We start from the raw sequence: 18,594 nt of genomic DNA on the forward strand, positions 1-18,594 counted from the left end.
ACCAAATTAACAGCCCCAGTCAGGGAATTCACATTCTCTGAGGTCCACCTTGTTGACCTCATTACAATCACTACAGTTGTGAGATGATATTTGGTCATATCTACATGAGAACCTGAAGTGAGATATTTCTTGATAGCCCTGAAAGAATGGAAGTTCATCAGAATTGTAACTGGCCCATGAGCGTCAGGTTTTGAGTGATAATGTTTAGATAATGGTATTACATTCAGTTTATGCAGCACTACAACTGGATTTAACTTGTCCCAAAGCAATAATAAATTTTAAGCAAGTTGTGAAACCAGTGAAGATCACGCCCACAGTCCATGATGACTCAGCTGGTGATGGGCTTGTCAGTTCAAAAGATATCTGGTCCAAATTAATAGGCAAACACAATAAGATACAAAGCTTAGGTGGACCCATGAGAAACATCCAGTTGACTGTAGACTCCAGAAGCCCCTGTATATTTGCAGTACCTCTGCATCATTAAAACCTTGGATGGATCCCTTCTTTATGACCTCACTCAAAAGCCAACGACTGTGGATGGCAGCGTGGACTGGCATCTCTCTTGGAGTCAATGGTTGATGGTATTGTCTGCAAATCTTCAATGTTCCAGTTATCCTGCCTGGCACCATATTCTCAATCATCACAACCCTCTCTGCAATCCTACCCCCTTGAGATTTGCATTCCCCTCGCTATGCTGCTGTAATCCTCTACGCGTGTCCCATTGAACGCCATTCTCTGCATTGTGTCATTACCATTTCTGCTTTTTAGTTACCCTTGGCTTCCACAGACCTTCCCTTTCACTTTTTCCCAGTTCGTCATTTAAAACTTGTTCCTTTTTTTGTTGAAAAGCTGTTCAATGTCAACTCTATTTCACCCACCACAGATGCTACCTGCCTTGCTGAGTGTCTCTGGCACTTTCTGTTCATATCTTGGATTAATTATTTTGTTTGATATCCAGAAATGTGAAGAACGGCCAATAGGAATGGAAATAATCTCACAAAGTGCTCACTATAGCATGTCTGCTGGCTCATTGCCTGGAACAATGCCACTGCATTAAAAAAGTGGCATTTAACATCTTATCAAAGTCAACAAACACTGCATGTGGAGAAGTATGCAAAATAACAGTGAAGACAGCCTACATAGCAAAATCAAATGCTATAAATCAGATTGTACAATTTGCCCTTCAGTATCCTCTATATATATCATTGAATGCCATTCCCTTTGCTGAGTGAGTTAAATTCAGTTTGAGCAGTTCTCCGCGTCTGTTCTGGTAACTGGGTTTGCTAATAATTACAGTCAGTAATTGCATGCATAACTGGTAGCGGTATGCCTAATTTGATTCATAACTTCAGCCGGGCTATATGACAATGAAAAATGAATCAAAGAGATCTCTCAAGACTCCCTAGCTGTTCAGTTAGCACATTGAGGACACATTTCAAGACACACAAAGCAATAGTTGCAAACCACATCGACAAGTATCATCTATTGATGACATGAGACCTTCATTCTGCTTGTTCATGATGTAAAGATCGTGCCTGGTCAGCTGATTTCACAAACAAAATGATCTGGACCTGCCAGGGTCTTATTTGAAATGTAAAAAGGTGCATAAAATGTCGCTATTTTCCTGGTTCAAGTTTTTTTTTCTGTTTTCGCCTGTCTTAAGACTTTCAGAAATGACATCATTCCTTAACCAGTAGCAAGGCAAGAACCTCCTCCCAAACCTCTACCAACATTACCTGAGACTGTCAGATTAGGGGGAAAAGTGAGCTTAGACAGCTCTATCCCTGACTATTTATAAAGGTATTTTGGCCACCCTGTAGCAGCTTCTTCTGCTTTAGAGTACAAAGTTATCCTGATAGGGAAAGTGAGGGCAGAATCTTATAGGAGCCAGAGTGAATGGCCCATTAGAAAAAAGTGAGGCAGAATACAATCCCGACAGTGTAGAAGCAGGCCATTCAGCCCATCACGTCCACACCAACCCTCCTATTCCCGTAAGCCTACATTTCCCATGGCTAATCTACGTAGCCTGCACATCTCTGGCCACTGTGAGCAATTTGGCACGGCCAATCCATCTAACCCGTACATCTTTGGACTGGGGGAGGAAACCAGAACCCCGTGCCACACAGAGGAATCTCAAGCAGACATCGGGAGAATGTGCAAACTCCACAATCACCAGAGGCTGGAATTGACCGCAGGTCGCTGGTGCTGTGGACCGTCATGTCGCCCCCTACTCCATGTAGGATGTAAGCGCAAAGAGGCCCACCTCAAAATCAAGACAATCTTGCTCCATCTTTTTTTGCTTTTCACAAGCAGCCTGACAAGTCCTGCTGGGCAGCAGAGGTATGCCAGTGGATCAGGATCACTGCTTCTTAAACATCTTCTTCATGTCACAACTCATCTAACCAAACAAGCTCAACATTGGGGAAACTCAACAAGGAGGTCAGTGAGTGTCTGGCTCGCTTATTTAATAGAATAGATGGAGAGAAAAATCCCACTCATGGACAGAACTCGATCATAAATGTAAGCCAATCAATCCAATTCTGGAATTCTTTACATATAAAATTAAAATGTTTAACTTGCTCCCAATGAGGCAAGTAGCTTTAGTACTTTTAATTTAAGAATGAGGGTGAAACTTATGGAAGGATGTGTCAACAGGGTGATGTGAAGTAAGATAGGAGGAGGCTCCCATGCAGCTTAGAAACTGGAACAGAAAAGACAGATTGAATGGCCTATTTCTGACCTGAAACTCTTGAATTCTTTATGATCTGAACTTGATAACAATACTGTGCCATGTTTTCTGACAATATTCTGGCACCTCTGGTGCAACCAAGACATGGAATGTGTTGGTCAGTCAGGATTTTGCACCATAGTCTACTTTTCATTGAAAGCATAACTCAAAGTGCACTTAAATACATATATTTTAGTGCCAAACTCCACGTGCTCTGTGCTTTATAGCTTTGCTTAATTCAAAGTTGTGAGTAATTCAGTAGCGGGGTAGACTGTATATCTGGTGTGATTGTGCACATTGATAGATGAAATAGGAGAGGCTTCTTCCCAAACACACTTTCTCACTGAGATTGACAGGAGAAGTAACTAAGACAGGTAATTGTGGAATGAGGAAAAAGGCAGTTTGTAACATCAAACGTTGTCCTTTCACAGCCAAACACTACTCAGAAAACCTCTGGTGTGAAATGTAATTTATTGTGCAACTTATAAAACCTGTTCATGAAAAGGATTTGCATTTATAGAATGCATTTTTTTAAATCAAGCCCCAGGACATTCCAAAGCACTTCACAGTCATAGAGTCATAGCGATGTACAGGCACGGAAACAGACCCTACAGTCCAATTCATCCATGTTAACTTAATCTAGTTCCATTTGCCAGCATTTGGCCCATACCCCTCCAAACCCTTCCTATTCATATACCCATTCAGATACCTTTTAAATGTTATAATTGTACCAGCCTCCACCACTTCCTCTGGCAGTTCAATCTATACAAATGTCCCCTGCCCCTTAGGTCTCTTTTATTTCTTTCCCCTATCACCCTAAACCTATGCCCTCTGGTTCTGGACTCCCTGGCCCCAGGGAAAATACTTTGTCTATTTACCCTATCCATGCCCTTCATAATTTTATAAACCTCTATAAGGTCACCCCTCAGCCTCTGACGCTCCAGGGAAAACAGTCCCAGCCTGTTCAGCCTCTCCCTATAGCTTAAACCCTCCAACCCTGACAACATTCTTGTAAATATTTTCTGAACCCTTTCAAGTTTCACAACATCCTTCCTAAAGGAGGCAGACCAGAATTGCACACAATATTCTAAAAGTGGCCTAACCAAGGTCCTATACAGCTCCATGACCTCCCAACCCCTGTACTCAGTACTCTGACCAATAAAGGAAAGCATACCAATAGCTTTCTTCACTACCCTAGCTACCTGTGAATCCACTTTTAAGGGACTATGAACCTGCACTCCAAGGTCTCTTTGTTCAACAACACTCCTCAGGACCTTACCATTAACTGTATAAGTCCTGCTAAGATTTGTCTTTCCAAAATGCAGCAACTCACATTTATCTAAATTAAACTCCATCTCCCACTCCTTGCCCCATTGGCCCATCCAATCAAGATCCCATTGCACTCTGAGGTAACTTTCTTCGTTATCCAATTACACCTCCAATTTTGGCGTCATCTGCAAACTTACTAACTATACCTCTTATGTTCACATCCAAATCATTTATATAAATGATGAAAAGGAGTGGAATCAGCACTGATCCTCATGGGACACCACTGGTCACAGGCCTCCAGTCTGAAAAGCAACCCTCCACAACCACCCTCTGCCTTGTACCTTCGAGCTAGTTTTTTATCCAAATGGCTCGTTCTCCCTGTATTCTACGTGATTTAACTTTGCTAACCAGTAGTCCATGTGGAACATTGTCGAACACCTTACTGAAGTCTATATAGATCACATTCATCACTCTGCCCTCACTAATCCTCTTTGTTACTTCTTCAAAAAACTCAATCAAGTTTGTGAGACATGATTTCCCATGCACAAAACCATGTTGACTATTCTTAATCAGTCCTTGCCTTTCCAAATACATGTCCATCCTGTCCCTCGGGATTCCCTCCAACAACTTGCCCACCAATGTTAGGCTCACCAGTCTGTAGTCTTAAATAGTGTTACCACGTTATCCAAGCTCCAGTCTTCCCGCACCTCACCTGTGACTATTGACGATCCAAGTATCTCAACAAGGGGCCCAGCAATTACTTCCCTCGCTTCCCACAGAGTTCTAGGGTACACCTGATCATGTCCTGGGTATTTATCCACCTTTATGCATTTTACGATATCCACCACCGACTCCTCTGTAATATGGAGATTTTTCAAGATGTCACCATCTATTTCCCTCCATTCTATATCTTCCGTGTCCTTTTCCACAGTAAACACTGATCAATGAAGTACTTTTGAAGTGTAGGCACTTGGAATATGTATAACACAGTAATTTGTGCACAGTAAGCTTCTTCTAACACGAATGTAATAATCAGCAGGTAATCTGTTTTTGTGATTTTAACTGAAGGTAAAGTGTTAAATGTAAAGTCACCACAGTCCAAGCAAACCATAAACAACTGTCTCCTTAGAAAGAGAGATGATTGGTGTTGGTTTCACTGGAGGGTCATCGTGCCTCAGGCAAGGAGAGAAGTTCAGGAGGAGCTTCATGGTAACTTCAGCTGGAGAGGGAATTGAACCTACACCAGTCTGTAGTCTTAAATAGTGGTACCACGTTAGCCAAGCTCCAGTCTTCCCGCACCTCACCTGTGACTACACCGTTGGCATCACTCCCCAATACAAACTAGCCAATTGGGCTAAGTGACCCGTTAAAAGTGGTAGAGTACCACAGTCACAGGCCACCCACAAGGCTGCTCTCTCATGTGAGAGACATTATTGCCAGTGAGTTTAGCCTGAGGATCACCATGCCTCAGCGAAGGACAAAGTTGAGAAGCTCAACCAATGTGGGAACTGAACCTATGTTTCACCAACATCATAGAGCAGCCTTCAAACAGAAGCCAAGACATGGAAAATAAACTTCTCTCTCTTTTTCCAAAACAGCGCACTCAAATCTTTTCAATTCGCCTGAAAGAGCAGATGATCCCTTGATTTAAACAATTCATCTGAAAGACAGGACCTCCGACAGCACAGTTCTCCTTAGTCCTGGAGCAGTCTTGATTTATGTATTTAATTCCCGAACTGAAACTTGAACTTGCAATTTCTGATTCAAAGACAAGATTGTTACTAAGTGAGCCACTGTCACACAAAACAATGTTAATGTGTCGCTCACAGAGAATATTAAACAATCTTATTAGGATGAGGCTGCCTTCGCTCAATAATAGGTCATTAAGTGAATGTCCGCGTCTTTATCAATCAAATCTGATGTACACAACTACAACACAATACTTTAAAATGCCCAATGCAATTATTATCTTTTCAAAGCTTCATGTTTCCTGTCTCATTGTTATTAAAGTTTTCGATATATTCTCACATTACAATTTAAACACAGGGCAAAAAAAAATCAAAACCTGCAGATAATGTAAATCAGACACAACAAGTGAAGTTGCCGGAAAAGCTCAGCAGGGTCACCGCACCTGAAATGTTAATTTTGTTTTCTCCTCACACATGCTGCCAGACCAGCTGAGCTTTTCTAGCAACTAATGTTTTTGTTGCAAAAAGAATCAAATTCTGCTGCACAGACAGATACATTTTTCTGCGGATTGTGAAGGTAGACATGTTAAAAGGGTATGCAATAAATTGATTAAAATCTTAGAATCTGTAATGCATGTTGGCATTAAAATTCTGGAACAAAGGTTAAAAACATAAACCTTTTCGTTTGGCAGTACCTAGTATTCTCACTGCACTGGTGGTGCAGAGAATGTCACTAGGTGGTGGCAGGGTTTGTGCTTGATCCACCTTCCAGATGCAAACTGCACTTATCTCACCTCAAATATGCTTCTCCGCTTTACACCAAGAAGAATTTTTATACCGAGACCAAAATTCGTTCCTTCTCGACCATGCAGTGTCCTTAATGTAAAATATTAATTCATCAGACCATCACAGCAACAGTATAAATCAATACTCTGATTCCTGAAGCAATTTCAGGGAGAGTCTGGTTTGAAGAAACAATGAGGAATGAGACGTAGAGAGGCTAAAAGAGGAAGCTCCAACACTTGGTAGCAAGATAATGGCAAGCCGTTTCCAAGGCAACCGGCTGCTGGCTTGGGCCAGAGTGAACTTGGTGAACTCTCAAACCCTTTCTCTCTGGTTCCAGCTCAAGGAGTAGGGGAGGTGACGACACTTTGTAAATAGGGAAAAAGATGGAGAACTAAGAAGGCAGCACAGGCCTAGAGACTATAAGAGGCCGAGGCTAAGTGTACGATAAAGAAAGGTGAGGTGGCAGCAATGCCAGGATGAAGTCAACGCAACTCTATCCCAGTCCAAGGTCTCCAGGCCAGCAAGGAGCAGATACCGGGCTGAAACTCCCAACCAGGACCGAGGCTCCAGGTCTGCAGGTAGGCCGAGGTGCCTGAACGAGTCGCAGCATCGGTGGAGGGGACAAAGGAGGACCACTGTGACCGAGATCTGGCTGCATTGTGTGGATGCACATCAGTCTGGGACTCCAGAGGTATAGGCCCACAGCTCCAGCTCAAACATGGCAATAGTGGGATTGGTAGCAGCAGAGGGCCATAACCGACACCCGGAACAAGAAAGGGGAGAGAAAGGTTAACTCTACTTTAGTTATATCTTTTAACATATTCAATAATTCAAAATGGCGCCAGAGCATGGCAACACTTGCTTTTTTTTAAATAGTTGTGACAATAAATGATTTAATTCAATTCAATGGTGGATTAATTAAAATGGGCAACACTTAAGATGCCAGAATTAAATGAGCACAAACGTCTCAGACAGTTTTGGGGTTGAAGGAGATTACAGAGATATGGAGGGGTGGGGACAGGAAGGGATTTGGAAATCGGAATGTGAATTTTTAAATGGACATGTTGTTTAACCAAGAGGCAATCGAAATCAGCAAGCACAAGGGTTATGGGTAATGGAACATGGTGCAAAATGAAAGCCTAGTCAACAGAGGTTGGGAGAACTTCAAGTTTACCCAGGGCAGAAAGTAGGAGGCCAGCTTTGGAATAATGAAGTCTCAGTGTAACAAAGGGGTGCATGAGGGTTTCAGCTGGAGCTGAGGCAGGGGCCGAGTCAGGAAATGCTATGGAGGGAAAATTTATTGACCTTAGTACATCAAGAACGTGTGTGCAGATGCTCACCTCAGGTCAGATGTGAATAAATAAAGGTTATGAACAATCTGGTCCAGCCTCAGGCGATAATAATGGTGAAGGATAGAGTCAGATTTCAGGGGAAGGAGTTTGGTTTGGGACCAAAGACAACATTTCAGACTTCCATCTTCAAAGTGTAGGTAGTCAAGTCAGGAAAGATCTCAGCCTTGCATACCCACCTCCAGAAATACTGATGAGAAGACATCATCCTGAGTGCCAGGGAGTGGTGCTAGCTGCAGGTGTGCCAGCCAATTGTGGTAAGCATCCAGACCAGGCATAGGGCCTGCCCGGATGGTATAAAGACCCACCTCTGTGCTGTGGAATTCGGTGTCGCTTAGAAAATAAACAGAAAAGCCCTTTAGCACTCACTGCTCACACCCCCATAACCACCTTACACCTCCCCCCACCCCCCCCCCCCGCCCCCCCACCACCCCACCACCCCAAGTCCCATCCATGCCACCTCATGTCCCCAAACTATCCTCATGGCATGCTATGGCATTTCCATACCCATTTACCCACCAAGCACCAAAGAAGAAACAAACCCTATAGTGACAGCAGAATGCGTTTAAATAAACACTTTAAAAAAGTAATTCTTTGAAAACATTCCACTATATCAAAAATAATACCCTTCTACTGCAGAACAGTAAGATTGTCAATCATTCAGGGCCTTCAAAAGGTTCAATAGTTGAAAGTGGAGATACTACAAAATGCAGGTATATCACATAATAATGTTCATCTGGGTTGTGAGACAGGAAGTGGGGAGACTTACCTTGGCATGAGAAGGGCCTTTCAAAGTTAGCTTTCAAAAGGCTGCCTGCTTTCAAACTATGTTGCATGACATTTCTGAATGTCTCAAACTCCCAAAGATTCCTCGAAAGACTAGTCAGCCTCACTGAAAATTGTGAGTGGAAAGCCATATCCATCTCGACAATGGCCAAGAGGAGACAGTCAAGTGGGTGCTCATGACCTATACCAGCCCACACTCTTGACAACACTCCTGTCAACTGTATGTGTTGAGAATGGTCTGGGGATCGCACAAATGGGAATCCACTGTGATTTTTAAAGGGTCACCCTGACTCAACAAAAATCCAAGCCATTGTCTCTGCTTCCCAATCTACAACTGGAAGAAATTTCAGTCCATTCAGCAGCAAATCAACAGTCTGAGATGTTGAGAGAGATTGTCAAGAAATGTAACCAATGTACAGGTAAAATCTATCACTGCGTACTCAGGTTATATCACTGAAGGGCAGCCTGCAGAGGGGAAACAGGAGGGGTTGAGGATACATCCCTGGGTGACAACAAGAAGTAGCAGTTTAAAAATGGGAAGGAACCTATTAAAATGTTTTACAATTTATTCTTTCAAGGGATGTAGCATCATTGACTCGGCCAACACTTACTGCCCGTTCCTAATTGTCCTTGAGAAGGTGGTCATCAGCTGCCTTCTTGAACTGTTGCAATTCTTGGAGCTCTGGGACACCTGGGTATTGATAGGTAGGAATTTGATCCAGTGGCTCTGACAGAGTAGTGAGATTGCTCTAAGACAGGCCAGTGTGGAGCTTGGAGACAACTTCCAGGTACTGGTGCTATCAGGCATCTGCTGCCCTTGTCCTTCAAGATGGTAGAGGTCACAAGTATGTAAATTGCTGTCAAATCATGATTAATTGCCACACCGCAGCTTGTAAGTGGTGTATACTGTCACCACTGTTATTGGTGGTGGAGGGAGTAAATGCCTAGGCCATCAGGGTAAAGTCTCTGACACGCTGTTAGAATAGATCTAAGGGACCTTTTACATTCACATGAAGGGTCAGCTAAAACATCAGTCTAACCTTTCCTTAAAAAGACAACCCCTCTCTCTCAGTACTACCGTAGAATCTCAAAATAGATCTACTGGGGAAAGAGGGGAAAGACTCTCACCCTACTAATCTAATCCAGAGCTGTGAATGTTAACACTGAGTTAGGACTGACACCATTATAATATGAGGAGAAAGTGAGGACTGCAGATGCTGGAGATCAGAGCTGAAAAATGTGTTGCTGGAAAAGCGCAGCAGGTCAGGCAGCATCCAAGGAGCAGGAGAATCGACGTTTCGGGCATGAGCCCTTCTTCAGGTTTCCTGAAGAAGGGCTTATGCCCGAAACGTCGATTCTCCTGCTCCTTGAATGCTGCCTGACCTGCTGCGCTTTTCCAGCAACACATTTTTCAACCGTTATAATATTGTTCAGTCCAATCTGTATCTGAATTTTGCTGCTGTCTTCTGGTTAGTCTCGAAATACTGTGGCACCCAGTGATAGGTGTAGGTAGCACAAATTGCTACCCCATTGGTGCAAAAGAGAGATAATTGGGCAGAAGACGGTTTTATACACACACAAATAAGCTTAACATCCCCTCCTGGTGTTTACGCAAAGTTCAATCTTTAGATAAATGCACAAGCATGTCTGTGTGCATTTAATTCAATTGAATGTGCTCCACATGAGTGCAGCAATGAAATTAAATTCTGCAATTATTGCAGGTTTTCTTTTAATCTATCATTTATTCAGCATGTTAAAACAAACATGAATTTCTAATTGCCTTCTATCTTAACGTACTGCAAGATAGGATCTAGTTAGCAACATGATGATGGGCACAGTTTGGAGGGCATGCTCTAAAGGTCTGATAATCATCTAAAATTTCTCAAATCTCACCCTAATAAAGAGGGAAAGCTGCAAGGTCCATCCCATCTCTCAGGACAGATTGAGCATTCTAACCTTCTCGTTGCTGATGTAGGAAAGGTCTGTTAAGGCAACTGGTATGGGTTGGGTTTATTGTGATTGATATGCCTGTGTAGAAGCAGTATCATTGAATAAATTGGTGTTACGATGGGACCACAATGGAAAAGAGTGTCAAGCAAAATGCATATGATCCCTACTTACCTCTCAATCAAGCCTGCAATTGGTGCTTAACCCACAAGTTTGATAAATATTAGCGTCTTATGGAAAATATTAGTAAGGGTGGGGCTATCGGAACAGGTCTCGCTGTCAAAACACTTGCTACATAATTGAGGTTTTAAGATTTCAATTATGCTTCTAGAATGAGTCAGTCAAGATGGTCCCTTCAGGCAATCTGCTGAGCAATTGAAATTGTGGAAGTGACTTCAATAAATCTGCTAATTTGTTTCTGACATCAGGAACTGGCCAAGAAATCTGCCAGATTGTCGTAAAACACCAACTGGTTGAATCAGTCCCAGCTCTGACTCAGTGGTGTGCACTGTCACCTCTAAGTCAGAAGGTCGTCTGTTCAGGTTCCACTTCTGTGACTTAAGCACAAATTCTCAGTTGACCATTGGAGAGTACTAGCCAATGCTCAATGTACCAAAACGTCATTAAAAAGAACCTGGTATTTATCTCAATCCTGCTCATGAAACCTTGTGCCCTTTAAATCTGCTGCCACGTTGCCCTGCAGCCGAACACTTCAAAAAGTTCTGTGTTAGCTGCAGAGTCTTTGGGGGGGAGCTGTGAAGCCATCAACAGGTGCTACATAAATGCAAACTCTTACTTCTTCCAATATCCTTCAAGAACGGAAGCAGGTAACTAGTTTAAGTAAAAACCAAAAGAACTATGGATGCTGTAAATCAGAGGCACAAACAGAATCTGCTGGGAAAGCTCAGCAGGTCTGGCAGCATCTTTGGAGAGAAATCAAGAGTTAACATTTCAGGAGTCGAGTGACCCCTCCTTAGAAGTCAGGGTCACCGGACCTGAAAATTAGCTCTGAGTTCTCTTCACAGATGCAGCCAGATCTGCTCAGCTTTTCCAGCAATTTCTATTTTTGTCTCACCGTGACTCCTGTTTGCGGACAGTGACTCAATAATCTTGAGGAGGGCAGCTAACGTAAGGTACAAGTCAGAAATCACACGTCACTAGGTTTTCGTCCACTTATCCACTTGAGTCCCTAACCACCAGAATCTCCACATCAAGGTGAGGTAATATAATTTTGTTGATGATGTGTCTCTTTTCGTATTTAAAAGCTTTTGTAATAACTAGCGCAAATTGACCATGGAGGCAAAGTAAAGGACCCCTTTCACAGCCCACCATCCATCAGCTGGACAGTAAAATAACCCCAGAGAAAGTGAGGACTGCAGATGCTGGAGATCAGAGCTGAAAAATGTGTTGCTGGAAAAGTGCAGCAGGTCAGGCAGCATCCAAGGAGCAGGAGAATCGACGTTTCGGGCATAAGCCCTTCTTCAGGAATGAGCCTCATGCCTGAAGAAGGGCTTATGCCCGAAATGTCAATTCTCCTGCTCCTTGGATGCTGCCTGACCTGCTGTGCTTTTCCAGCAACACATTTTTCAGTAAAATAACCCCACCTCAATTTCATGTGAGAGACATGGTTGGAGGGGTGTTTAACAGTGAGAAAAGAAGAACTCACACCAGCATCTGTACATGATGATGTACAATACTGGAGACAGAACAGCAGTCTCCAACTCAATTATACTCATAAAACAGTGTATAGACCCCTAAAGTCAGAATCTAATACAAACACAAAGTAAGGGGACACACGGTCTAAATAATGCAAGTTCTAATCATCATCGTCACTGTCTCTCACGAGGGACCAATGTCACATGAAATTAAATTAGGAACAATATTCTAATAAAATTTACAGCTCAGAAAGAGATCATCTGACCTATCAATTCTGTTCAACTGTTGATGTTCCAAAGCAATTTCAGTCTAACCCTAGATACACACCCTTCTATTATACCGCTCACTCTCTCAGTATTGACAGAGAGCAATGCTCATGATTAATTGAGCTCCCATGGGTGCAGTCAGCTATCCAGATGCAAGTTACACTCAAATAACAGGCTGGCTTTGAGAAGTGCTCATTTTCACAACTTCCCTCACAAGCTCATTTGCATACTGCCCAAATTAAAGCTTGCTGTTGATTAGTGCAGTTGGGCAGGTTTAAGAAATTTTTGTTTTGTTCAGTGTTGCTTTTTTAAAAATACTCATTCCCGTATTTAATCAAACTGCTTCGAGTTATTCATTATAAAACTAAACAAACATTGCTGGAGAAACTCAGCAGATCTTGCAGCACCTGTGGGAAGATAGCAGAGCTGATGTCCGACCCCAGAGTTAACTGGGCTCTCTCCCCACCGATGCTGCCACACCTATTGAGTTTCTGCAACAACTTGTCTGCTTGTTTCAACTTATCACTTAAAATGGGTATACCACAAAAAGGAAGCCCTTCAATCAAGGCATCCAGTCTCCTGCCTGCACGGGACCCAGTGTTACATAACTGAACATGATATCAAATGATATACAAAGCTATTTTTCATTACATTAGTGTACAATAGCCTGTTTCACAGTCAGTTACTGAAATATATATTCAAAAGCTCATACAAAGTACATAGTAAATATGAGACTTAATTTTAAGAATCTCATTCAAAGCCTACAAATGGCCATAATTAGTGGAAATACTTGATAATGATTAATTTACCCTGTCGAATATTTTTAACCAGTGCAAAGGATAGCAGAAACTCAATTTGCTCTAAGTTCCTTTCTTTTTGTATTTGCGAGACTGATTTCACATGAATTGCATCAAAAGAGACTGTGCACACGTCTGAGTACACCTGCCGGAAGGCACTTGTAATCTTCACACACGGTACAATCACATGAGACATCTAGTGTTCCTGCTTAGATCCATGCTAAGGAACTGCCAAAGCCACTGATGTAATATTTGGTTTGTAGTATACACAGAAGGGGTTCAAGAACAGCGAGGAATTAGCTTTGGATATCGAAATACAAATATATTAATTAATTTCACAATAGAAGCAAAAAAAATAACGGCACTGTTTCAGAGCTGGTTAATAACGATTGAAGTCTGTAAGTAGGGAAATCTGCTTGCATTCTCAATCTAAGTGTGCTTATTAGCAGCAACAGCCAAACAATATACGCTTTCAGTGTTAACAAGCCAGAGATTCAGCTCTCGCCTGTGTAGCACAGTATCCCTAGGTCTGATAACAGTAATACTATTTCAGTACCATGGGGAAACAAAGGCTCGGGTAAAGATATTCTGTGCTACCTTTTCTGCAGCTTAAGTGGCCACAGTTTTGATTATAGCCCGGTTCAGATAGACACTTGAGCTTGGGATTAAACCAAAGGCTTCTTTAATCTGAATCACAACAAAAGCATCTATTGAAAAAAAAAGATTGCATAAAGCCACTAATGCCTGCTTTCGGCTTATCACAAAGCCATTTCATTTTGTTTCCAAAGTAATACATGTCAAAGTCCAGCTGGTCCTCACAATGTATTGCTTGCAGGATAAAAATCAGTCCATTCAGAGTTGTATTATAGAATGGATGCTTAACCACCCCGAAGCACTAAACCTTAACTTTAATTATTTTCAACCACGGTTTATGTAATCACTCCAACTCGAATCGATAACCTCACATCAAACCAAGACACAAGGAAATCTTGAACAATTCATGGAGGCGCTCCAGTCACTCCTCATTCTGCCTTGGAAACTGAACAGGATCTAAAACCATTTACCGCAAAGTCAGGATCAAATGTTTTCAATCATTTAAAGCCCAAAACTCAATTTTCAAGAGTTTCCTGTGGCTTTGTCTTATGAACCATGAGACCCTCTGGGCCAGTTTTTACTACAAGCCCATGATGCCTTCTCTATCACAATACAGATATTTGCTGTCCAACCCAGAAGCGATATTGCACCCTACCCACTTCAAACTTTGCTCCCTCTCACTACTTGGCATCTCACCCTCTCACATTCATCTCCCTTCCACCCAGCCAATAACCCCACCAACTCTCCTCACCAATCACCCAACTGTCTGTCCCACCACATTTCTCTCAGTGGCAATCAAAATGGCTTTAGACCTTCTAACAACCCTGTTGGAGAGGAGGAGTGCGGTGCCAGTGCCAATGCCAATCTTCTCCTGCTTCAGTGGATTCTTGCATTCATTTCCTGGCTTGAACACTTACCCGAGAAATTCCAAAGGTAAGCGAACACCTTTTAGTATGATCTGGGTCGGAAATAGGGATTGGAAGATTCGGGCCATTGCATCTTAACCACGAACAATGATTAATTCTGTTGAGCCCTAACTTTTCACAATGGAAGATAAGAGTTTGACACTTTCCTGAGTCCTGTCGGCTGACACTGGTTTAAGCCATTTTAGGTTTTGTGGATCAAAGGTTGCTCCAGATTTGAGTCGCACACCAGGACATGGAAAATTGCTCCTTATGTAGTCAGACTGGTTGATTATCAGCCTGTACAGCAGGCGGTAACAGCAAGAGAGTTTCCTGCTCAGCCATCCCGCAGAAAGCAATGGAAAGCCAGCCCTCTGCTCATGTGCAATGACCAATTCAATGGAGGTCTATAGCTACCCATATGCAATGATCAATCCAACGGAAGTCTCTAGCCTAACAATCAAAAGTAAGGACTGAAGAAAAGACAGTGTGAGAGAGAGAGAGAGAGATTGTACATTCAGGCATATTCGAATAAGAATTCACAAGACAATTGAGTGGAACTTGTCCATTCTACCACTCATAATTTTGGGCCTAACTTCTTGTTTGTATCCACAGAGGTTTTCTTTGATATTGAGGAACTAGAGCTGACAATTAAAACCTGTCAAAGTCTTTTCTTGACTTTTGAACTGTTCCTTCAAGTTGGTCACTGTCTATGGACATCCTTTTACAGCTACGAAAGGAGGCCATACAACCCAGGCCATAAGCACTAGCTGTTTAGGGAGCTATCCAGTAAATCTCGGAGAGCTTCTAACTGTTCAATTCTGTTGAACTTGATTCCTTCTAAAACTAAAGGCTCCACAAGCATACTGTGATTTCCAGCCACCATTTTAACTTATTCTTCATTATGAGATCCACTGATCAACTAGTTTCTGTTCATGACACAACTTCACACTTCCCTTTAAAATTCCACTTTTTTTTCCTCATTTTATTTCAGAGTCACTTGGAAGTCCTTGATTTCTTTGTTCCTTCGTAAATGTTTAACGTTTGCTTTCACCATTCTGTTCTGATTGCTAGCCTGTTTCTTCCATCTTGACAAGTTGACTACTTTTTGACCAGCGATCGTCATGAACTTGAAGTTTCCTCTGCTTCTGTCGTTGACACTGCTCCATCATCCTTTTTATGACTGAGATCACTTTGGCATTTACTTCCCCATTCAAAACTGCCCCTGTTAACTCAGAACACCACATCTCTCAGCTCGCCACTCCTTCATTAACAAGCCCTTTTCCTAATGTCATTTCTGAACTTCTGATGTAGATGTCTTCCAATAAAAGGTAGAGCTGCCATAACCTACCAGTCCACGGGGCTGTCCTCTCATTCAAGAGAGAGGAAGAGAGACAGACAATTGGTGGTGGTTTAGCCTAAGGGTCACCACACCTCAGGTGAAGGGACAGGCTGTGAAAGAGAATACACCAATCATGACCTCAATTGATGCAGGAATTGAACTTATGCTGTGGGCATCACTCTGTGCCGCAAACTGCCCATGCAGCAAACGCAGCTAGCCATACCTGATGTCTCCCAATGGACTCCATCCTTTGCAGCAGAGTTACATGTTGCTGGAAATTGATCATCCATTTGCTTTGACCCTCATGAATTCTTGGAGAAAGTGAGGCCTGCAGATTCTGGAGATCAGAGTCAAAAATGTGGTGCTGGAAAAGCACAGCTGGTCAGGCAGCATCCGAGGAGCAGGAGACTCGATGTTTCAAGCATAAGCTCTCCATCAGGAATAATGAAGAGCTTATGCTCAAAACGTCGACTCTCCTGCTCCTCGGATGATGCGTAACTGGTTGCGCTTTTCCAGCACCAAACTTTTTGCTCATGAATTCTAATCAATTTCACTGAGAAGTCACCAGGATTCAACAGCCAAACTTTTGCAGTCACGATGGCAAATCCCTCATCTTCATCACGCAGACAAATCCAATTTGCACCCACTCTACCGTCAGCACACCCCTCTTAGGGCTTACCCCCAAAACTGGACCTAATATTTGAACTTGCCGCCTCATCAATGCTCAGCGTCAACCATTTATATCAAAAGTATAGGCAGAGTCAGTCCATTTAATCAATCTGCTCTGTGCTAATGTTGATGTTCCACGTTAGGGTGCAGAAGAGGTTTTAACCAGGATGCTGCCTGGATTAGAAGATATGAGCTACAACGAGAGGTTAGAAAAGCTAGGGTTGTTTTCTCTGGAGTGGCGAAGGTTGAGGGGAGACTTGATAGAAGGTTATAAAAATGTGAGATGCAGAGTTAGGGTTGACAGTCAGAAACCTTTTCTCAGAATTGAAATGGCTAATATGATGGAGCATGCATTCAAGATGAGAGAGGGAAAGTTCAAACGAGAATGTGAGGGGCAAGTTGTTTTACACAGTGTGGTAGGAGTCTGGAATGCGCAGCCAGGGATGATGGTGGAGACAGATACAATAGGGGCGTTTAAAAGGGCTTTTCGATAAGAACATGAATATGCAAGAAATGGAGAGATATAGACCAATGGCAGGCAGAAGAATTAGATTAATTTGGTGTCATGTGCCAAAGGGCTTAATCCTGTGCTGTACTGTTCTATGTTATAGAGGCGGAGAGTCATAGAGATGTACAGCACAGAAACAGACCCTTGGGTCCAACTCATCCTTGCCAACCAGATATTCTAACTTAATCTGCTCCCATTTGCCAGCACTTGGCCCATTTCTCTTAAAACCCTTCCTATTCATTTACCCATCCAGATGCCTTTTAAATGTTATAATTGTACCAGCCTCTAACCACTTCCTCTGGCAGCGCATTCCATACACGCAAATGTTCTATGTTAATCTCCTCCCATCTTCCTTCATCTAACTCTATCAGCATAACTTTGGTGTGCCAATTTCCTACTAATGGAACAATGGGCAGTGGGTCAAAAAACTTTCAAAAAGACAAATTAGAGATGGGCAATAAATGTTGGCCTTGCCAGTGATGCCCACATCCTGTGAATAAACAAACAAAAACTCGAGATATCAACTATCACCCTCACTGTTACCGCATCCCATATCTCTTTGAAGATTTAAAATACAAATTCCTCTGCATTAAGCCTCATCTGAGATCTGCCTCAATCACTAACATCTCCATATTCTTCACTAATTCTACAATTTCAATTTTCTTGAAAAATTGCTGTAAAATCCATGTGTGGAGGATCAACATGCAATGTTAAATCACATTAGTGTATCTGTGAGGAATGTTTCCCAGTTCACTTTGGGAATAGTCAAGCTATCAAGGTAAATGTATAACTTGTGATGTAAATTGAGAAATTTTCTGGATTCTTGAATTGGGGATTTTTTTTTCTGTGTCTAAAGTTAATAATTAAGTTGCAAGTATTTCTGCATCCAATGGTTATGTCAGTCTGTGCGTCTGTAAGGGAATTAGACTGTTTTTTTCATGTTATATGTCAAAGGTTTGACATTTGTGGCTCGAGTCAAGTTATGTAACACATAGCAATTCTTAATCTGCTCTGTGTTTTCTGTCAACCTGGATTAGAAAATCATATAAATGGGGATATTTTATTTTACCATCTAAATTTTTGTCGTAACTCCATGGAATGGGGGGTGAGTTTCTGATTTATACAGCGCTATTAAAATGAGACATCACAAAAGATTTGAGGACATACTGATGACCACTACTAACCTAACGCACAAAGCACCCCCCTCAACAATCAAGAGAAGCAGGTCTGGACATTAATGGAACTTGGTACATGGTAATCTTGATTGGAATACTGTGTAACATCCTACAATCAACTATGAATAGATA

At 42.3% G+C, this 18,594-nt stretch overlaps 1 protein-coding gene across 4 annotated transcripts in view; it reads right to left on the bottom strand.

Annotated features, from left to right (window-relative positions):
• Nucleotides 1-18,594, bottom strand: part of epha10 (EPH receptor A10) — a 610,046-nt gene that overhangs the window by 267,894 nt on the left and 323,558 nt on the right. The gene's annotated exons all lie outside the window — the stretch shown is intronic.

The sequence above is a fragment of the Chiloscyllium plagiosum genome, unplaced genomic scaffold (assembly GCF_037043375.1).
Source record: "Chiloscyllium plagiosum isolate Xiang-an unplaced genomic scaffold, Cpla_swu_hap1 HiC_scaffold_30, whole genome shotgun sequence".
In the NCBI taxonomy this organism is placed as follows: domain Eukaryota; kingdom Metazoa; phylum Chordata; class Chondrichthyes; order Orectolobiformes; family Hemiscylliidae; genus Chiloscyllium; species Chiloscyllium plagiosum.